We start from the raw sequence: 22978 nt of genomic DNA, 5'->3' as shown, positions 1-22978 counted from the left end.
CATAAAAAATTCCAAAACTGGGTCAGACCTGGTTAACTGTAGTCCAACTGCAAAACCTTCAAGTTTCTTCAGGTCTTGGTTCAAAAGTCTCACCCATGGTTGCCTGGGCAAAAATATCCTTAATCCAGTCCTTTGGGTTATGCCCTTCCCTCTGGCAGTGGTCAACCAAATCCATAAATCTTCTCAAACTCTATTCCCTCAAAACTCTTGAGGGGGCAATCTCCAGCTCTCCAACCACTCTGCCTTGAAATCCTGGAGGAACAAGACCCTCTTGCTCTGAGATCCTAGGGGAAGCTCCAGCATTTCTCAGCTCTCCAATCTCTCTCTCCAACCCACTGAAGCCTGAGAATGCTCAAGGGGACATTTATATCCCACACAAGCCTCCACAAAACGGTGTGCTTATGGCCAGGGGCGGAATCAAAGTATCAAAAAAACAAAAAACTCTCCCCCGCCCCGGGGGAGAAGATTCAGATCAAGGAGTAGGAGGCTTGGTGGAATTAATGGATTCGATACTCTGTAGGGCAGGAAGACAGATTTCCAGAAGGTCCACCCTGGTGTGACTCGTATGAGGTCTCTGTGTGGTTGCAGTGGGTTTAGTGTTAGGTAGTGCTAAATGCTGCCTCAAAGAAGCAAGGTTTTAATGCTTTCCTGAAGGTTAGGAGGTCTGGGGCGGCTCTGATGTACAGGGGCGAGGGTCAGGGCAGAGCCTATGAACGTTCTTCTCCTGGAGTTCTTGAGGGTGGTATCAACAGATGGGTCTGGGCTATTGGACGCAGTGTGGGGGGGGAGGGAGGGGCACAGTCTGTAGAGAGGGAGGGAACTGATGGTTGGTTGGGGGGAAGATCTTTGAGGGACCTGTAGGCCAGGTTAGGATCTTGAAATGGATTCAGTCTGTATAGAGTTGGCAGCCAGTGTCGATTTTTCAGGATCGCATTGATGCGCATTCATCCATGATCATGCAAGCAGCAGTATTTTGTATCAGATAGTGTTGGGGATCCCCCCCCCCCATATGGTGTATTGCAGTAGCCCAGGCGTGACAGTACGCTAGCCCAGATTGTGGTTACAAAGGCTGTGTCATCTAGCAGGGGGCAGAGATGGCGGAAGTAGAAAAAAGCTGCTTTGGTTACAGCTTGGGCCTGGGCTTTAGTGTTAAGTATGCACAGTTTTACCCTCACTGGGGGGACGGGACAATAATCCTTTGATTATTGACCCGTCTATCTTCCCCAGAGGAGGCTCCTTGCATGTTTCTGAACTACTAACCTGGAAAGCTGGGCTGCAATTTGTCTGAAATGTGGCGTGCACACACACACACAGATGATGCTAGAGAGAGAAGGAAAGTCTTCTCATGAGACGGGTCTTCAGCTTCACACTCGGGGTCCGCACCCGGAGCTGAATCAGCAGTGAGGGGCCCCGCCCCCTTTCCCAAGCAGTGACCTCAGCTGGACAGAAGGAATTTGAGCAAACCCCTGCATGCATAATTCTTGTTGTTAAGCGGAAGGGTGGACACTGCATAATTTCGGCATGATTTCAGACAGAGAATTGTTTGTAAGATACGATCAGTCGGACAGTGTTTCCTCTTGCTGTCTAGCCTCACTCAAGGAACAGATTTGCCTGCCTCTGGAATGCTCTTGTCAATACAAGGTCTAAAGTGAGTCGACGAAGGTACAAGCTGAAGGGTAGATTTTTTTAAAAGACGCGCGCGGTTTTATAACATGCTCGCGCCAGTGCACGCATGTTATAAAATCGTGGGCAGCGCGCGCAAGGGGGGGGGGGGGCAGAGTTACGCAAAAATAATCGCACGGCAACGCATGGTCAGACTTCCCCAGTCCCCCCCCCGCCAGTCTGTTCCAATTAAGGAGCGGACTGGGAGGGAACTTCCCTACCCCCCTACCCTAACCTCCCTTCCCCTATCCTACCCGCCCCCTATCCCTACCCTAGGTAGCCCTGTTTTTTTTTTATTACCTTTTGCTCCTCCAAAGGAGCAGCAGCAAGTTGCACGTGTCAGCACCCTGCCGGCGCGCGATCCCTCGCCACAGCAGCAAATGGCCGCTGTATCGGGTGCCTCCAGCCCCACCCCGCGGTGCGAGCAAGGCCCAGCCACATGCATAACCCCTGTTTTTTACGCGCACGGGCCATTTAAAATCGGGCCTTTAGGTTGCAAGTCCTGTGAGGACAGGGAAATGCCTGAATGTAACTCACATGAGCTACCAACAAAAAGTAGGGATGCGCAATCTTTTGAAACGAATGCAAAATATACAACAAATGAGACTTTTTTTTTTGGTTCGTTCCGAATGGAATAAAACAAAAATGTCCTCCTACGAAAATACCCACACATTTTCCAGTATTTGCATATTCATGGCTTTAGAAAGAAAAATGGGCCTCCTGCAGCCCTGGAAACCCCCTCTTGTCCAGCAAAGCATTAACCTGGAGCCCAGGCCTGCCCGGGCCCCTCCAATCTCCACTCCCAGCCCCCAAGCAATAATCCAATCTGGCCTGTTGGCCCTCCATTTAAATATGCCGGAGCTGGGGAGCTCCCATCCTAACCCCCCCCACTTACCCTCTTCCCATGATAAAGAGCAGGAGCAATACTCACTCATTCCTGCCTGGGCCCTGGCCCTTTAAATACGGGGTCTGCTTGGAGGATGGTGGCATTATGGCGTATGGCCATACGTTTACGTGGTCGTACACTGTAAGGGCACCAGCCGCGTCTGAGGAAGGTGCTGACGTGATGTCACGTCAGCGCCCTCCTTCGGGTGGACGGCGCCATTTTTAAAGGGCCAGGACCCAGGCAGGAGCGAAGGGGCATCGCTTATGTTCTTTATCATGCAGAAACCAGGAAGGGGGGGTGGGGTGTGAGCTCCCAGGCCCTGGCACATTTAAATGGAGGGAGGCCCCTGTCGGACGGAGCCAAATTGGATTAGTTTTGTGGGTTGGAAGTGGGGTTGGAGAGGCCCATCCAGGCAGGCCTGGGCCCAGGTTTCACATTTCGCTGGGTGGGAGAGGTTGCCATGACCACAGGAAGCCTTTTTTTTTTTTATTGGTTCGGGGGGGGGGGGGGGAGGGGATTGGTTTGGATTTTTGTTTTTAATTTTTATTGATTTTTTGGGGGGGGGGGGGGTTTGGTTTGGCAAATTAATTGAATTAAAAAAATATTAAATAAACCGAAAAAAGCCCCAGAGTGAAAAAACAAACCAAAATGAAAAATTGGGCTCTGCATATCCCCAATGAAATCCAAATAAATAAATAAAGTCGTCGGTATCCGTTGCTACCGTTACCTGTTACCAGGGAAGGTGGGGGGGCCAAGCCGGGGTTGGATGTCAGGGGGTTAGTAAGTGCTTCCCCCTTCCACCAGCTGCTAGAGCTCTGGGGCCGCCCCATGCTCCCTTGCGTTCTTTCTTGACCGGGGAGAGAGCCCCTAGGCCAGCGTTTCCCAACCAGTGTGCCGTGGCGCGCCTTCGGACACGATCAGGTGAGCCACGGAAAAGTCACCACTTAATGATGCTGAGATCCAGGCCAGCGACAGTAGACACCAGCAGTGGCTCTTAAAGATGTCGGCGCTCCTTTCAGAGAAAGTGTAATCATGCCGCCTCGTCTACCTTGCTACAGCATGAACCCCAGAGTGTGGTAATTAATGGGCAGCCCGCAGGACACGGACAGCTGGACCCCGCTTTGTGTACCACACAAAATGCACGCAGCACCTCCCCATCGTCCCTGTCCTGAGCCTCCTCCTTTGAGTCCTTCCAGCCTCTGTCCTATCCCTAGGCTGAGTGAGATGGGGAGAGCGTGCACTGAGCACTGGATGTGACTCGCTCTGAGTGTGGGGAGCAGCGGCAGTGAAGGAGATCCGGCAGCCACACGTGGCAGCCAAGGTAACAAAATGAGCCGACTTCTCCTGCACTCGTATACAGAGGGAGCTGCTCTCCATCGTGATGGGTTCCTGTCTGTATCTGCCCCTGCTGGAAGAGAGACTGCTGGGGCTTTCAGCGCTTCCCTAGCTCTGCTTTTGGTCCTATAAATCCTTTCTATCTCCTGCTCCATGGAAGGTGGTGTGCGACACTTCATTTTCGTTAACGTGGGAGTGCCTTGGGCTGGAAAAGGTTGAGAAACTCTGACTTAGGCTGTTTGGAGGTCTTCTGACACCTTGTAGAAGGAATAACGCACTGCCACGCAGTCTAATGTTGTTGGGACATAAATCCTTTACTGCAGTAACCGGTGCAGATGAATAAAATCATTTGACTGCCCACTGAGGTACAGTGCAATCCAGACAGAAGACAGTACGCAGTCCAAAAACTCGAGTGGCTGAAAATCTTCATCCCCTGGAGGGTTCCTTTCCCCACTACCTACTGGCTCCCAGGTACTCTTAGGAGATGGGAGCCTCCCTGCTTTTTCCCCTTCCTGCGTTCTGGTGTGCGGATCTCTGCCTGCCAGTAACATGAGCTGGAGCACTCTCTCTCTCTCTTGAGAAGAGCTTCTGATGACTCCTTCCAAGCAGCGGTGGATCTCCCGATCTGGCAGCCCCTCAACTCTGACCCGCAACCCACTCTGCAAGCACTCAGGGCAGCGCAAGGAGTATGGGACTGATTCCCGTCTCCGTCGGTCCTCCCAGTCTCAGAATCCTCCTTGTACCCCAGGAAAATCTCCCTCCCTCCTGGAAGGCCTGAGGGCTCCGACCTGGAGCCTCAAGCCACCTTCTCAGAAAGGAAGAGCAGATGGAAGAGGGGGTGAGCCCACCCCTACATAAGCCACGTCCCGCTGGGGAGCGTCAGGGAAGGCTGCAAGACGACCTCTCTGACATCACGCATGCAGGGTCTGCGAGGACTCTGATGCCTATCATAGGATAAGAGACATTTTTGCTGACCCCCTTTACATAAGATTCATTGAGACGTGGCGGTCGGCAATACTCTTTCCACTCTCTTATGGGGAAATACCATCCCTGGCAGCGCCGTTTCCACCCCCTGTGAAAGATGCGCCCCCGTGCTGCCGTACCGTCTGCAACCCCTGGCCTTCCCTGCCTCGCCCTACAGCAAAAGCCGGGTGCTGCTCCGGTAGTTAGACCTTTGCCTGCCTGACCTCAGTTAACCCACCACCCGCAGGAGAGTTTATCTCAGTGGTTTGCGGTCGCAAATCCTCGCATAGGAAAAAAAAAAAGGGTCACAGAGTTGTTCACGGAGGGGACAAAGTCCTGCTCGGTGTTGGATCCTGCCTGCGGCGTGGCTGCACGACCTGACAGGGTGCAAACGGCGCACTCTCTGGTGCGACGAGCTCCTCGTGACGCACGCCTTGCTGCCTGTCTGGGAACGCTGGAGGAGGCTCCCCTCCCCACACCAGAAGGGAAAAAGGCCTGGGCAAGTACCTCGTTTTGAAATGCTGACGGATCCGTGTTGCAATTTTTGGATTTGACGTCTGTAGGCAAAGTCACATTTTGCAAGGGTTGAGAGGGGGAATCTTCTTCCTGCTTATTCTGAGTGCTATTCGAAGTTGGCGCTCATCAGTAAAGCTGGCACGGCACCCAGCATGTGACGCGCCTGCCAACCTGGGTTTGTGCCCAGCCTGGAACTGGCAAGGGACCCAGTTCCTGGAGGCTGACGCACATGTCTGTTTCTTATCTCCTGTTTCCTATGCCTTTCCCCGATTCATTCAGCGGCGTCATTTCAGCGGCAGTTCTCAGCCGGGGACCACACACCAGAGCTCCTGCCAGAGCCCTGCAAACACTGGCCCTAAATCTGGCCACTGGGTGTCACTGTTGCGCAATGACTCATACCCTCTCCCTCCAGAGCGTGTGAATGCAGCCTCTGTGTGCTTCTCCAGCCCGTCGGCCCATGGAGCTAGAGACTTGACCCAGGAATCAAACCCAGGTCCCCTGCACAGCAGCATGCAGCACTGCCAATGAGTTACCAGTCCAGTCCCCCATTCCTGGGATTTTGACCTTGCATTCATAGGGCACTGTGGAATTTGTAGCCCTGCTTCTCCCTTCTGAGATCAGGACTACAAGAACCAGAAATGCACCTACAGGAAGCACCAGAAAGTCAGGATTAACCTAAAGTCTTTTCACAGAAACTGTGTCAAATATTAATGAGTCTGGCATGCACGATTACTGAGTGGCTCCATTTTTTTTATTTTTTTTAGGACAGACTGACCCAGTCTTGGTTTGCCTCGTTGCATGCCTGGACTTTTAGACCTGCTTGCTCTAAGAACAGTCAGACTATAAGCCAGGTTTGGATCACCCTGACCTGAAAAAACACAGTCATCTGGTAGCCCTATTGGTTCACAGAATTACTGTCACATTTAGTAAGGATCTTTATTTATTTAAAAATGTTTATGTTGAAGGCAGAGACATGGGGCTCGCTCTGTTTTGGCCCAATGACACCAGCAGACTTCCATTGTTAGCCTTGGCTCCGTATGAACAACAGAGGCTTCATCGGGTGGCACTGAAAATCTTGCTGTGTTACAGTTTGTGTGGGTGTGTTGTGTTGTGTTGTGTTGTGTTGTGTGTGTGTGTGTGTGTGTGTGTGTGTGCTTCTAACTTTGAAGCGCCTGGACCTAGCTCCACCAAACTTTGCAGGGAGGTAGGTAGGTCCTTGGGTGACATCAGACTTCTCCCACTTCTCAGGATTGGTGAGTGATTTGGGGGCGGGGCAACGCTGCCACTTTCTCCACAAGAATTGCATGGGGACTGGGGAGGAGAACCGAGGCTAGCGAGGGAGTCAGTCTTTCTACTGGTTTCCCTCCAAAATGTCCGCGTCAAGACAACAGACAATCCCTCTTCCTCTCAGCCTCTTTCCCTCTCGGCTGCTGATCTGAGCATCATTGGACCGCTCCTGAGATTCAGTGTCATGTGGCACGCGCAGGGCTGCAGCGAGTGGTCGTGATGCCGCGGGGGCGGGAGGCCCATTTTAAAATGCAAATGTCTAGAATTTGACACTATTCATTACAAGTTTCAGTTTGGTTTACTAAAGGAACATATTTACCCCTCCCCACTGCCATGGCACATGCCCCTCTTGCCATGGCTTTGCTGCAGCCCAGGATACGGGTGAGGACGTGCTGCATGGAAGATCATTGTGCAATGGGCAGGGTCACTTAGCGGCCAAAGCAGTGCGAGTCCTGGCGCGAATTAACTGGGCGGGTATGGGACCACAATGTGATCGCTCGTCCTCAAAACCAAACATTCAGATGTTAGCAAAAGTATAAGCAGCCCCCACAGAGCCACTAAAACAAAGTGGACATCAAAGCTTGCAAACGTTGCAAGACTTCCCGAGCTGCGGCTGTGGGGCTGAATATTATTTAAAAGGCGGGAAAGACCTCGGAAGCCGGCACGCGCTGTTCTTTCTGAACGCGAAAACAAGCTGCTAGGTAATATTATCACAGGTCAGAAAACCGCCATAGGCACCCAGGATGTGTTTAATTGTTTTCACTGTTAATCGCTTTTCATATTCAGGAGCACAATATGAGTTTTAATTTAAGAAAGAAAACAATTAAAAAAGAAAAGATAAAAAGCAGCTGAAATCAAAATAATATTTTTCAATAACATCCTGGGTGCTTATGGTGGTTTTCTGACCTGTGATAATATTACCTAGCAGCTTGTTTTTGCGTTCAGAAAGAACAGCGCGTGCCGGCTTCTGAGGTCTTTCCCGCCTTTTAAATAATATTCAGCCCCGCGAGGCTATCACAGTTCAGAAAGCCGCTGAAGGCGGTTTCTGGAAGGGCCCCTTGCTGGCCCGTGGCGAGAGCTGGATTTTAGGTGCCGGGTGGCCTGCAGTTGGCTATCTTGCTGATGGGTGGCGGATAACCGCCGATTTAAGTTGCAAATGGCTCGGGCTAGTTGTGTTATGTTTCTCAATAAAGCTGCGGCCAGTTAATCCCCATCACAGAGTGTCGTGTCTTTTGCTGGATGTGTTGTAAAAGGGCGGGTGAGAGACGGAGGAGTGGTGCTCTGGCTGCCTCTGTTATGTGGCTGCCGTAATTATTCGGTTTTCGCTTGTCAGTATTGGTTGGGAGCAATTGGTGGAATCGTGCTCCACTTTTACCAGTGGACACGGGTACGGCCCTGAGCTTCAAATAAACTTCAAAAGTAAATCGGACGGGTTTAAAGAGGAAAGAAAAAAAAAATCCTCAGTGAGTGGGATAATGTAGCAGGGGCCACTGGAAAACCGGCTGCTGAGCCGGGGTTCAGGAAGGAGTTTCCTTCTTCACAGTGCATGGTGGTGGGGGGGTTTCACCTTCCCTCTGGGTTACCACATTGACTATTACATTAGAAGAATTCATTAGAAGGCTGGACTCGCACTCGGAACCTCGGGAATTCTTTCAGCCTAACAGCCGGGTGACTCCGCAATGGGACGGACTCGATGCGCCCCCCCCCCCCTTCCCCCAAAACAAAAAAATGGAACAGGTCCCCATCAAGACCAGCGAAGCCGGGCGACGTCCCCCTCCCCACCCCCGGACTACAGGCAGTGCATGGGCTGAATTTTGCAGCGCAGCCCGTCCACGCCGGGAGCCAGGCACACGTGCTCCACGCGTACCAGAAGGGCTTTCCTGGAAGCAGATGTCAGCAGCTTATTCTCCGAAGCCGGGTTCAGCCAGAGGTCAAAGGCAAGTCGCAGGCCTCTCTCTGCCTGCCGCCTCCGGCCACATCCCAGCAGGCCAGGAATGGAAATCTCTGGGGAACTGTGGTAAATAAATACAATCTCCACCCTCCGAAGAGACTGGGAGAACGAGGTCAATAGACAGGAATCACCGAGGGGGGGGGGGGGGGGAAGGAGAAGGAGAAATGTTTTAGAAGCATTCTCCAGTGCAAAAAGAGCTACCCGATCCTCCGCTTCAGAACCAGGGGGAGGGGGCTGTAAGAAACCAGTTTAACTTTGTGAAGCGAGTTCTGATACATCTGGATCCTCACCTGCACCGGGAGGACGTCTCCCCAAGCAGCAATGCGCCCCCTGCCCCCTCAGTTTCGGTCACGTCCGAGCGATAGAGAAAATCTATTCCCACAGCACTCCTGAACCGCTTTCCGGATTCTCTGGCTCCACACTCCGGCCGACACCTTTCCCTCCCATCTTTCCCAGAAGGAGTGGAAAAAATATCTGTGAGAATCTTCCGGAGGATCCAGTTTAAAACACTGCCACCAGCTGGAAAAATGTGACTTCCTGAGGTAAACGCAGCCTCTGGCCCAGGCAGGGGCGTCCAACTCTGGCTCTTGAGGGCACGAGGCATATTTAAGGGCCGCCAAGTGGGCCGGTGTCCAGCTGTCCTGGCCTGCTTTTTCCTCTGGCTAGGCCAGTTGCTGGCAGCGATTGGCATAGCCGTGTGGCCACAGACGGGGTGCGATGGGCGACGCAGCACTGTGGCCCTTCAAGTACACTTGCTATTCTGAAACCCACAGTGAGTGCAGTCCAAACGACGATGCCCGGACAGGATCCACCTGTAAAAAGTGCAGTCCACTTGCTGCATTGCACTGAAAAGAGGAGAGAGCGGAGCGGGCAACCAATTCCTGCAGAGGAAGCAGCAGTCAGGGCGCTGGAATCCAACCCCCTACCCCCGGCCCCAAGGAGAATGGGCTGCAGGGTGGCACGGATCAATTCTGTTCCCTCCCCTCCCCCACCGGGAGCGTGCAGACCGATCTGGGTTCTCCCCCCCCCCCCCCCCCCTCCAGGATGAGAGTGGGCTGCGCCGGTCAAATACGAGGCGCCCAACGCAGGCTCCGCCCCCCAGGAGAGCAGGTGGCGTAGTGTGGGCTGATTCCGCCCCTGCCTCAGGCGGAGAAGTGTCTGCCTTCAAGTCTACAAGATCCTCTGGGGAGTGGGGTCTCTAGGGGAAATATGTATGGGAGAGTGATAAAGGCAAGGGGGTTCTGTGAGATGTGTATGGGAGGGAGCGATGCATAGGAGACTCTCATGCACAACATAGGAGACTCTCATGCACAACTCTTCCCACCCATACATATCTCCCCAGATCTGCCCCCCCCCCCCCCACCTTCCCTCCCACACACACACTCCCCAGAGTCCCCACCCCTCCCATAATGTGAGGGGAGGCTCTGATGGATGTGTATGGGGGAGGGGCGCGCTCTGCAGACCTGGATTTCATAACATTAGGCGGGGCTGCGCAGTGAAAGATTTGTTGCCTCCTGCTACTTAGTGTAGGCTGCCCCTCTCTCAATGTGGTGGAGGTTTTCACCCTCTCAGAGTTTGGCAACCCTCAGTATATTCGTATGCACACTGCCTCAATTAATCGATCCCACGTACCCAGCCTGGAATCCCAATCAGGGCCGATGCACGGGCATGAGGTACACTAGGCCAGCCTTCAGCCCTGCCTCCTTCCCCCTTTCTCACCTTCCGTAGGCCGCCCCCCACCCCCCCCCCCTCCTGAGATTTTGATAATTAAACTCAGCAATCATGCTGACATCACCACCACCACCCCCTCCTCCTCCTAAAACACATAATAAAACACAGGGAGGACAATCTTCAAAAGCCATTTACAGGGATAAATTAAACACCAGTTAATTACCCAGGTAAAAGGGCTTTTAGGCAATTACGCACCCTACAGTGCCGAAAAGTACACACTGTTCAAAGGGAAAGTATGCTGATGATATGCCCAAATCTATGTTTTTACAGGATTGTATTAATGGAAGAGCCAGCCCTGCCTGCATAGCAAAACAGCACTAATTCCCAAAACGCAAACAGCAACAACCCTGGCTATGAAAAGGCAGCGGTGCAAATATTACAGCAGGCCCTAGAGCATCATCCCTGCTCTTCCCAGCAAGGAAAGGCTTAGTGGACAGAGTAATGGGCTGATAACCAGGGAAAGCACTCTCCCCCCCCCCCACCCCCCCACAGACACTCCCTGTCACCTTGACCAAGTCACTTTATCTGTCACTGCCTCATTATCCACTTAAGATTGAAAGCTCTTCGGGGAAGGGACTTAAAAGTACCTGAATTCTTAAAATGCCGTCAATAACCTTGGATAAATCCAGTGTAGCAACACACCTCCTTTTGGGAAAACAGAACAAGCTGGGACACACGGAAACCATACACGTTAGCAGAATACCTCTCACTGGCCACGCACACACACACGTGTAGAGACTGTGCCATTCAGTACTGCACCTCCCCCGCAGGCTCGCAGGAATGGGAGGCCTTTTAGTCAATAAGGGGGGGGGAAGAGGTGTTAGCCAGTGTGGCCAGCAGGCAGTGTAGTGTGCTCTCCATAGTGCCTCTTCTTGGTGATGGACTGGAGGGAAGAGAGGGAAACAGGGTGCGTTTGCCAATTTCTCCTAAATTGAGAGCTAGGATTTTTTATGTTTTCACCGGCTGAAACCCCCTCTCCGGGGGTGCAGGAGGGAATCTGTGCACCCCTTTGCCCCTACAAGAAGAGGCTGCAGAGGCCCCGTGGATAAGATCCGGCATTTTTTGACAAGATTGAGTTTTTCCCGTTTGCGCCCCTGCATTATCTGTTCCAGGACTGACCTTTCCCGCAGGAAGTAGTTGAGAGATTGTGTGTGTATGAGAGTGAGTTGAGAGATTGTATGTGGGAGTGAGAGCCTGAATGTTTGGAGACACAGCATGTGAGAGCCTCTGTGTGTGTGAGAGAGGCAGCATGTGAGAGTAAGACTCTGTGCTTGAGCAAGACAGCATGTGGGAGTGAGAGAGCCTGTGTGTGTGAGAGAGAGACAGTATGTGCAAGAGAGAAAGTGTGTATGTATGTACGAGAAAGAGCATGTGAGAGTGAAAGCTGTGTATGCGTGAAACAGCATGTGAGTGTGAGAGCATGTGTGTATGTGTGAGAGAGAAAACATGTGAGAATGATAGCCTGAGTGTGTGTGTGTGAGAGAAAGCATGTGAAAATGAGAGCTCGAGTGTGTGTGTGTCTGTGAGAAAGCCTGTGAAAATAAGAGCCTGAGTGTGTGTGTGTGTGTGTGTGACAGAGAAAGCGTGTGAAAATGAGAGCTCAAGTGTGTGTCTGTGTGAGAGAGAAAGCATGTGAGAATGATAACCTGACTGTGTGTTTGAGGGAAGAAGACGTATAGAAAGGAAATAGAATAAAAAGACCCTGTAAATGGAATTGGCAAAAAAACAAGAAAGGGAAGGTGGTTAAAAAAAGCTTGTGACCAACCGATTAGAAAACTAAGGTCAGACAGCAAAGGTAAAAAAAAACAAACCTTTATGGAATTTTTAGTGATTGGCATATGTTATCTTTGGGAATGTGTAAGAGTAGCACTTTCTCTATGCCGATCTCATGATGTATGAGATCAGAATGGAGGAACTGGAAGCCCTGCAAATTTTTAATACCGCGGGGCCTGCACAGAGGAGGCAGCAGAATGGGCTTCAGTGCCAGTAGCAGCGATTGGCACCTCCCCAATAGCCAAGTGACAGCGGCATCAGAAGAATGAGAGAAGCTCTGAGGTTGCTGGCAAAAGAAAGAGAAGGGGGTCTGCCTTCATTGTGAGCATGTGTATGAATGAGAGTCTGCCTGGGGTCTCTCTGTGTGAGAATGGGTGGCTGCCTGTGTGTGTGTGCGTGTGTATGTGTGTGTGTGAGAATGAATGGGAGTCTGCCTGGGGTCTCTCTGTGTGAGAATGGGTGGCTGCCTCTGTGTGTGTGTGTGAGAATAAATTGTGCCTTCCTGGGGGGGTGGGGGGAGCAGTGTGAGAATGAATGGGAGCCTGCCTGGGCTGTGTGTCTGTGTGTGTGTGTGTGTGTGAGAATGACTGGGAGCTTGCCTGGGTGTGTGCATTTGTGTGTATGTGAGGGAGCTAGTGAGAGTGAGAGCGTGTGTGGGGTGGGGTGGGGGGAGAGAGAGGGTCTTAGAGCCTGAGGCTGTGTCTGTGAGAGAGGTTATGGTGAGTATAAGAGCGTGTATGTGTGTGTGTATGTGACAGTGTATGAGTGAGAGAGAATGGACATGTGAGTATGTGTGAGAGAGAGACAGAATAAAGTTTGTGTGTTCCTCTAACCTCCTAATCCTCGACAATCTCAGGGTGACTGGAAATCAAGAGTTCCCAGGTATGGACAGCAGGGGCTTTTTTTTTTAATCCAGAAGAGATATCCCTTGTGCCTTGGGCCCTACTGCCCCAAAACAGAACCAAAGCTGTTGGGAAGTCTGCCTCCCCTGCACCGAGGACCTGGGGGAGAGGAGAAAGTTATCTGTTCAGCGCAGACAGGCAGTACTGACTGTAAGCAGACTGCTTGTGCTGTTGTAAATATTTGCATATTATCTCTATCATGAAATGGTCTAAATTACCAGCAAGACAGAATCAGAGAGTTTAATTTAGGTTTTTATGATGCAATTTTACTGTTTTATGTTAGCAGCTCTGTGTTTTTATTGATGTTATGTCTCTTTATCTTTGGATGGCAAGAGGGTGGCCTTGAAATTATTCTCTGCCTGGGGATGTAATGCAGGCGTACCAGAGAGAAACAGAAAAAGGAAATGTCACCAGCTGCAGACTGGCCGGGAGGGGCGAGGGGGGAAAACTTGAAAATGAAAATAAGAAAAAAATATATATATATTCAGAAGAAAGAGACATAGAAAGCGTCCTCCCGGAGCGCGGGAAGCCGCTTCACCAGCTCTTTGACTGTCTCAAGGAGGCGCTCTACGTCACGCGCCAGTGGCTGATCTGGTTCGATGCGCAGTGAAAGTCGTAACTAGGCCCATACTGACTGCCCCTCCGCCCCACCCCTCCCGAGCCTTGTAGTACCCCAGCGGAAAGAGGAGGAGAAGGGGGAGTGTCTAACAGACATTTACTTACGTCACACATCTCAGGATTGGTCAGCTTCAACGACAGCTAACCAATCTCTGCTGAGAACGGAGCTCAGCGCGGGCACTGCTCCACTCACTGACTTACCTGGCTCGAACTTATCCGCTCAGCCCGGTGACGTCTTCCAAGGCAGGGATTTGTCCGGCCAAGCGCCAAAACGTGGGTGGACCAAGCCTTCTGAATGCGCACCTCGAAGCTCCTCTGGTTTTACGGCAGCTGAAATGTGCAGCGGGAACGGGGCCCCGAGGCCTTCATGGATGGTGTGTAAGGCATCGTCTAGCACCAGCACGTGTGGCACGTCCTCGCGGTGTATCATCCCGAAAACTTCCAAGACTCCTCTCTAGGAGACAAGCCATGGTAACCAAAAGCCACTTGTGTACCTTGCTAAGGTTTATGAGCTTCTGCGCTATAAAGTTCATTGTTTCCCCTTGTCCGTTACATGAGAAGTCAATAGTTGTGATCGACTGACTGCGTCCTCAGCCTCCTGTCTCTGTCCTGATTACACGGTACAGCAGTTTGCACAAGCGGGAGATGTGCCCAAGGGAATGCAGGTGCATGCAGAGAAGAAACCGTAGTCTGGAGGAGGGCACACACACCTCACGGAGGGTTCAAAGCTTTCTGGCACTGAGACTTGGGTGTTTGGTTACCCTAACGCCACGGCAGTGTCAAGGTTCTCTAAAAATGTGGCGGGGCAAGGCAAAGCAGAAGCAAAGGCAGATTTATTTAGCATTGGCACTGCACATATCCTAAGTAAGCGGGGACTTCAAATTTGCCCCTTGCTAGTATGGCAGCAGGGACCTCCACAGGCCTGGCTGCCAGTGTCAGTAGGTGTACAGGGGGAGCCTTGCCCTGTTTCCTGCAGGAATGAGGGGGGGTCGTGAGTGCCATTCCAACAGGAAGGTGCTGCTGCTGGTGGTCGGCGCCCCTCTTGCTAGACCGGGTCCTTACTTCCATAGGGGAAGGACCTAGAGGAAGTGCGCTCTCTCTCACCCAGAGGGGTGCTGGAGTAGGTGGCCGGGGCCCACATTCGGGGTTCTCAGGTCTTCCAGGAAGGAAGAGGTCTCGGGTTTCAAGAGAGCGAGTTCCTGAGAAGGCTCGCTGAGAAGGTGTTAACCTCCGGAGGCTGAAGGAAGAGGGGTTTCTGGGGAGTTCAAGGAGGAACTGCCTGCCAGAGGAAGGTCCTACAGAGTTTGCTGACTGACAAAAAGAAATTGAGGCTCCTCTGAGCTTGAGAAGGAGGGGAGAGGCAAAAGAAGGAGGGAGAGCTGTAACCCCGCACAGGTGGCGGGGAAGCTCCAGGAGAGGAGGGGGCCTTGCCCCTAGAGTTTACCTGCCAAGGGCGTGCAGCGTTGTGAGAGACTGAGAGATTCTTATTTGGACTTATTTTTCTGACCCGATTTGTGTGCTGGCCATTGGTGCATCATTCTGGACTTTTGTGTTAGATGCCATCAGCACCGGTAAAGATTTATAGTATTTGAACAACAGTTTTAGGGTCACAGTGGTGATTTTTTTAGTGATTGGACTGATAAGCCCACGAGCTCCTGAGAGACAAAACCCCAAGAGCTTTGAAGATTATTTATTTTCACCCCCTCCCCCCCCCCCCCATCTGGGAACCCTGAGAGATCATGGGGGGCTGGCCCTAGCCCACGATGCTGTCAGTGATTCCCCCCCATCTCCACCCATCCATGCCCAACAGCTGGCCAGGATAGGGCCACATCTGGAGCTAATGGCCTATGGGCTTTGATTTATGTGAAAAACCGTGCACAGGAATATTTACGGAGAGCAGGCAATACATAAAATCGGCCTTCTGATTTACAGAACAGGACGAGGGAGGAGAGGCGGTCATACCTAGGACTGCAATAAATCCTGGTCACCCTGAGGCTGGAGCGGATTAGCAGGGTTGGGCAGCGGCGTCAACATTCTCCCAGGCCCCCCCTCGACTCTCTCGTTCGCTTCTCCCTCCTGCACGTACAACCCCAGCACACTCCCCTTCTTACCACGTCCGACCACCAGCGTCCTCCCCTTCCCCTCCTCCAGGCGCGACTCCCATTTTCTCCGTCACCCAAGCCAACCCAGCTTTATTCATATTTCGCTCTGTCCACTATTCGACTCCTTCTTCGCCTCCGCAACATTTACCCTTTTTTCTTCCCCCCCCCCCGGGCCTTCACCCCCTCCCTCCTAAGAAATCATTCACAGGAGTCGCACAGCTGTGGCCGGGTGCTGTTCCTGCTCCCCCTCCTGCCGGCAGCCACTGGGAGAAAAGTAGAGAAAGGGGCTGGAGCTGCCCTGGGCCCTCTGCTCCTGTTGTTTACTCACTCCTCCCCCTTCACATATGCAGCCTTGTGAAGGGGGGGGGGGGGGGAGGCAGAAGAGGGAGGGGATAAAGCAGGATGAATAGGAGGGGGGGTTTCCCCCCTCTGCTCCATCCTCACCCCATCACCTCTTGACCCTGAATACAGGAGGGGAGGGGCTGGATTATGTAAGTTTTTGCTCTGCACTAACATGAAGGAGGAGCTGGAGCAGAGCGGCTCTCCTTTGCTCTGTTCTGTCTGCTCGACGCTCACCCCTCCTGTTCGCTGCATACTGGGAGGGAAGCAGAGAGCTGTCCTCTGCTGCCGAGTTTCCTGCGCCTCCATGAACCTAGGCATGCCCGGGGATGCCTCCGCCTGGAGCGGCACAGCCTTCCCCTTGAAAACCAGCTGTTCATGCAAATTCCTGGAGTCTCCGGGTGAAACCTGGAGAGATTCCAGGTATGCAGAGGTGGGGAGGATCCTGTGTGACTTGCCTGTCTAATGTTTTGCCTGATATTTTACGATTGTAAGTTTTAATGTGCCTTGGGACAGTTTCACTGGAATCAGCAGCAAACAAGATTAAATAAATATAAATAAATAAATTAGCCCAGCCCCCGCCCTTAGCCAAGGAATAGATTATCCGGCTTCTTTCTGGCTCCGCCCCATTCATTATTGCTTTGTGGTATGCGCCCTCCCCCAGGAATCCTATCACGGGCCACTGGAATAGGGGGTGGATGGGACACAACGCCCCCTCCCCTCTCCCCGCAGACCTCAGCGGATGACGGCACCTACAGCTCCTGCTTCAGCTATACGGTCGGTCGGGCCCAGATTTAGGTGTAGCCAAGATAGACAACAGCATAGGATGCCAAATTTTGAAGGCTTCGGCAATCTGGGGCAAAGACGATCCTATTCCCCACCCTCCCCTAACATTTATTTATTTATTTAGGTTTTTTATATACCGGCATTCATGAACAGGTCACATCATGCTGGTTTACATAGAAACAAGGGGTGCATAGAACAGTAGAACTAAACTGGTGCAAAGGGGAGGGTCGCCTCCTCAGAATACGTCACTACTGGAGAGTGAGGAAAGAGGACTGGGGATAGTGGAGAAGAGAGAGGAATGGGGGGATGGGAGAAGATAAAGGAAGGGGGAGAGATAAGGAATATGGGGAGGGACGTTCTGGGACTGAGAATCGGGAGGAGGAAGTATCTTGGATCGGGGTTGGGGAGTGGGGGGTGAGTTCCGGGAGGGGGGGGGGGGGGATAGAATCTGCATTCTGGTGGTGGAGGGGGAAGAATTATGGGCAGGGGTAAGAGGGATGCGTCTCTACCCTGCTCCCCCTAGAATCCCTTCTCTGACCTTCCACCCACACACGCAGGGTGCCAGTCTATTTTCTCTCGTGCACACAGACTCTGAACCCCCCTTCCCTCTCTCTTATGCACATACACATGCCCCCAGCCCCTCTCCTCACTCCCCCAATAATCTCCCTCTCAGCCCCTCCTAACATCCCCAAATTCTCTCCTTTGCTCCCCAGCCACTTCTAACCCCCCTTCATCCCTCCAATGATCTTTTTCAGCTACTCCTCCACACCCTCCACAATAATCCCCCTTCTCATTCCCTCCTCTCCAATCTCTCACCCAAACTTCCACTCCATTCATTCCTCTCTCAGCCCAAGCAGGCAGGAAGAAGGTCAATGGCAGCAGCAGGACAGAAGGGGAAGGACTATCAGGCCGATACAGTACAGTGCGCTCCGACGGAGCGCACTGTTAGCCTGCTCTTGGACGCGTGTTTTCCCTTACCCCTTTTTCAGTAAGGGGAGGAAAATGTGCGTCCAACCCGCGGCACCTAATAGCGCCCTCAACATGCAAAACCGAAAACCGGACGCTCAATTTTGCGGGTGTCCGGTTTCCGAGCCCGTGGCTGTCAGCGGGCTCGAGAACCGATGCCGGCAAAATTGAGCATCAGCTGTCAAACCCGCTGACAGCCGCCGCTCCTGTCAAAAAGGAGGCGCTAGGGACGCGCTAGTGTCCCTAGCGCCTCCTTTTGCCCGGGTCTACCGCCGGACCTAATTTAAATACTGCATCGCGTGCACCGGTGAGTGGCTGGTGCGTGCGCCGGGAGAGCGGGCGTTCGCCCGCTCTCCCGCGGAGTTTACTGTATCGGCCCGTGAGTTAGGTAGCAATAGCAGTTCTCCCCTGCTCTGCCCCCTCCACCTTCTGCTCTCTACCTGTTACCTGGGAGGGGAGGAGCTGGATTAGGAAGCAGATTGTCAGTATCTCTTCTTTGCTCTGCTCTGTCTCTTCCAGTTTCACTCCCTCCTCTCCTGTCCCCTGCAGGCTGCCTGGGAGGGGAGGAGAGGAGCTGGAGCTGGGTGCCGAGAGCTGCTCCCTGGAGTGAGATGCAGCACAGCTGGGAGGCAGTAAATCTTCAGCCAGTCTGCTGCCCCCGAAATTGTGAGAGAAGACAGCAGCGAGGAGGGGAGAACGGGAGGGTAACGCTGGGCAATTGGGGCGCCATCGAAGTGGGGGGCACCCAGGAGGGGTGATGACTTGATTAAAGGAAAACCAACAGGTAACAGAAAAACAAAAATGGAAGAGGGCTGGGATGAAGGCGATGGAATAAAATGGGTCTAAAGAAGAGCGAGAGGAGTAGAAAAGAGAAGACACACGAGAGGGCTGAGTAATTGAGGGGTTACATCCTCTGGGTGAGAGATTTAGACATGGGAGGGGAGGAAAACACAGGGCAAAACAGAAAGGGGGGAACCTGCAAGAAGAAAGGAGACAGGAACTAGGAGGAGGGGGAAGAGGTTAAAGACAGGAGGGGGGAGGAGGTTAAAGGCAGGAGGGAAAGCATGGAGAAGTACCAGGAGCTACAGAAGAAGAGCGATTCCTAATCCGGTCCTCCAGGTCCGGGAGCCTACCCAATGGATCTGCTTCTCAGGCTAGTGAATATGCATGAGGCACATTTGCATATCTGGAGCAGGCAGCACTAGGGCAGTGATACAGCCTGCACGCTGGTGTGCCGGAGCGTTTGCACGGAAACACCCAATGGCAGCCTGCCTGCCAGTGCCAGTGCTGTGCAACTGTGTGCTCTGACCAGTGAAACACCTTGGAGGGGAGGCTTGCAGAAGTGACACTTCCTTGCAAACCAGAGAGCAAATATTTCTTCAGGCTGTGGCCTCAGAGCCCGGGGGGTGGTACAAGAGCCTCAGAGCCCGGGGGGTGGTACAAGAGCCAGGCACGGAAGCGGGGAGAGGCTGGTGGTGATTTTTGAAGATTTTGCATGCTCTCCCGGTGCCCGTATCCTGTGCAGGTGAGAAGCACTTCCCTGTCTGAGGTTTAGCAAGGTGGAACTTGCACTGCGCGGTCCTGGTTCCTGCTCGTCGGTGCTACTGAGCTCCAGGGCCTGCCCCAGCACAAGCCGCTTGCCTGGCCGTTGGGAGAGGGAGGGGTGGCTGTGTGCATTTCACAGAAATGCCGCCAGGTTGTCAGAATCTTTTTTTTTTAAATGCCTGGTTGCCAGGCAGACTCCTGTGCACCTGGTCTGGACTTTGGACGTCTGCATTCCAGCTGCCAAGGGAGGGAAGAGGTCCTGGGATCTCCTGGTTCTGTAGAAATAGGTCACGGTAACCGCAGTGCCAGCAGGATGGGAGTGCCACAGCTCACTGCCAAGGCTAGGGAAAGGATACTTTACTGGGTGGGCAGTGAGACACACACACACAGTACCACACACCCCAGCTATGTGGCAAATACAGGGCAGAGCTAATGTTAGGATTGCCCGATTAGAGCTGGTTTGGGCCTGTACTTTTCCTGAATGTTAATGAAGGCCTGACCCTTCACCCGGTCTTCCATGCCTCAGCACTTCCCCTCTCCCCCCTTAGCCTATAAACTTGACCATTTTTTTTTTTCAGATTGCCGTCATGTAGATCCCAAGTTTTAATACATAATTTCAGATGTGCTGTCTCCCCCGGTAGAAAAGGTTTCCCGGATGATGCCATAAGGGTAGGCCTGGCTGGATTTAGAGAAACTGGAACAAGAAGTCCGTGGCTACAGACCTGGGGTAAACCCAAGACCGTCCGATCTGTCCCTGTGCCTTGCAGCGGCCCCCGGTAATGCTGCCAAAGCCCAAGGGGGCAGGTAACACCGCACAGCCGCTGCCTCGATGCAGGAAGGGCACGGGCAGAGAACAGGCCCGGAGGCAATCTGTTTTACAGCACCCGGCCTACATTATAATAATAATAAATCAGGAGCATAAAATTCTGAAATCAAGGTCGGGGTAATAACTGTTGAAATCCTTTCCCCTGCACCCATGAGAGCAGCCCCACCCTGCCTGGAAAACCCTGAGAGGCCCCTGCCACATGGATGCGCTAAAAACGTGCGGACAAACTGGGCGCACGTTTTTGTTTTTTTTTTTTAACGTGCGTACAACCGCCCCTCCCGGGCGTCCGCTGCAATAGGCAAATGAGCTGCTGCGCTAAAAACAAACAAACAAAAAAAAAGGACGCACTAGGGCAAAATTGTGCGCCTCTGGTGCGTCCAGGAGATGTGGCTCAGGAACATGGACGCTCAGTTTACGAGTGCCCGCTTTTCCCCCGTGGCAGCTATTTCACCGGCACAATATACGCGGCCTGCAGCGTGTATATCGTGGGTGTATTATTTCGTTTTATATATTCTGCTTTTCGGCCCTGCAAAGAGGATTACATTCAGGTACTGCTGCAGGTATTTCCCTGGCCCCGGAGGGCTTACAATCTAAATCTATACCCGAGGCAAGGAAGGGTAAAGTGACCTGCCCAAGGTCACAAGGAGCAGAGGGCAGATTTAAACCCTGGTCTCCCCGAGTCAAAGGGCACTGCTCTAATCACTAGGCTACTCCTCCACTCATTATTATTATTTTTACTTCAAGACTTTTTTGCATGGTGCTGCTTTCTGTGCTTCTTCCTTTCAGTATCGTGACAATACTAAGTAGGAGGAACCACAGAAAAGCAGGGGGTTTTTTTTTGTTTTGTTTTTAAGTCGAGCCCTTGATGTGCGGAAAGACATTACGCCTGCTCCAGGCAGGCGTAAAATTTTACAGGTTAAAAAGTGCGCCTTGCTCGCATGGGGATTTTTTTTTTTTTGCATTGCAGGGTAATAGCCAATAGCCTCCTCTTCGTCCAAAATAGGCCTAGTACTAGCGCTCAGCTAGTACTAGGCCTATTTTGGACGCGCCGATTCCCTTATTGCAGCGGGGGGGGGGGGGGGGGGGGGGGTTATGGACACGTGTCCCACCGCTCGTGAAGCTGTGCGCTAGACAGGGGTGCACTTTATTGCATCACCCTGTAACTAAACAAGGGGCTCCTGAGGCAACCCTGCATCCCAGCAAACTCACTGCATGTCACAAAGGTCAGCACCAATCCGGCTGAAGTCTCATTTTCCAGATCATTTCTGACTACTGGGGCAGGCCACATAGCTGTGTGCCAAAAACGGCCTGGCCTAGTGTTACTGCCCTCGCCATGCACACACATCGCAGGTCTCCCACCTCCTTGCATAGCACAGAGTGAAACCATGACAGGCGCCACGTGTCCTTGTGGACACAGAGCGTGATGATCACCCTTATTCCAGGGGCGCGTATGGGAGGAATGTTTTAGTTCCTTTTTTTTTTTTTTTAAATTTCATGTTGTTATTGGTTTTGTTTGAAACAAAAGCTTTGGGGGTTTTTTTTGTTTTTTTACGTTTCGTTTCAGTTTGGAAATGAAATAAACATTGTTATTTCCCCGTTTAAAAACAACCACACAGGCCTAATGAAGCTATCCTGCACATGCCTGTTCTCCAAGCTGTGAAAGGCGCTTGCAGATGTGCTGTTCAAACATTTTCAGAACAAGCCTGTACGAATACGTGCAGTAGATATTATCTATAATTATTACTACAGAGAAATTACAGCTGCCTTTTTTGTTGCTGACTTTCCTACTTCTTCTATATCCAGCATGGTGCAGGTCCCCCCTAGTCAGTCCATCAGAAAATATTAATATAAGAAAAAGGAAAAAAAAAAAGTACAAAACAGTTGTTTCAGCTAAATTTAATTTTATTTCTTCTACAAAACTGCTAATCAGGTAAAGTTGTACAAGCAAGGGAAAAAAGGTTTGTACAGTTTTTTTCTTCTCTCGTAGCAGCAAGCTTTTAGTGCAAATACTGTAGACCTGTATTACAGTAAAAAAAAATTAAATTTAAAAAACCCACAAGAACGGAAATGGAAAATCACAGAGCTGTTGATTCTTTATAAAACCGAACTGATTCACCAATTGCAAACCATACGGCGATCAAACAAAGAGCAGGACAGGAGCAAAGGTTTGTATTTCAACAACCACCTTGAAAAGGAATTATTTTGCATAAGCAGAGAAAATAATTAAAATAAACAACACAAACAAAAATAAACCACAAAACCACTGTCCATCTTTTGAACAGCGAGACTAAAGGTGCCTGAAGCACACATTCAAATCATTTACTTTCAACATTTTTGTATCTGTCTTGTTACGCTCGTCTTGCCCCACGAGTAGACATCCCACCCCTTAATCACTAAACCGGAGCTATCGCAAAGGGAAATGCATACAGCTGTCTGGCTACAAACAGACCCCCTTGCAGGATGTGATGACCTGGCCCCAGGAAATAGTAAGGATTAGCAATAGATGGTAATGCGCATGGGCTTTGGAGACCACCTATGTCCTCGAAAGCTCGTGGACATCCTCATCTTTGACCTCAACAGAAACCGTCACAACCCACAACTCCTTCCAGGATCAAAAATGGCCGCCAGCACCCCATGTCACAGTTTGCTCTGAGTAGTATATTCAAAAGGGCGATCGGAATCAAAAGGGGGTAATGAAAGAGCCCTTACTTATTTCCACAGCATGGTGTATCTTCACTGCCTCTCAGCCAGACCAAGGGAAATCAGCAAAGAAAGCACTGAGAGTTCCTC

Source organism: Rhinatrema bivittatum, chromosome 3, assembly GCF_901001135.1.
Source record: "Rhinatrema bivittatum chromosome 3, aRhiBiv1.1, whole genome shotgun sequence".
NCBI lineage: Eukaryota > Metazoa > Chordata > Amphibia > Gymnophiona > Rhinatrematidae > Rhinatrema > Rhinatrema bivittatum.
This window is presented reverse-complemented; position numbering follows the sequence as displayed.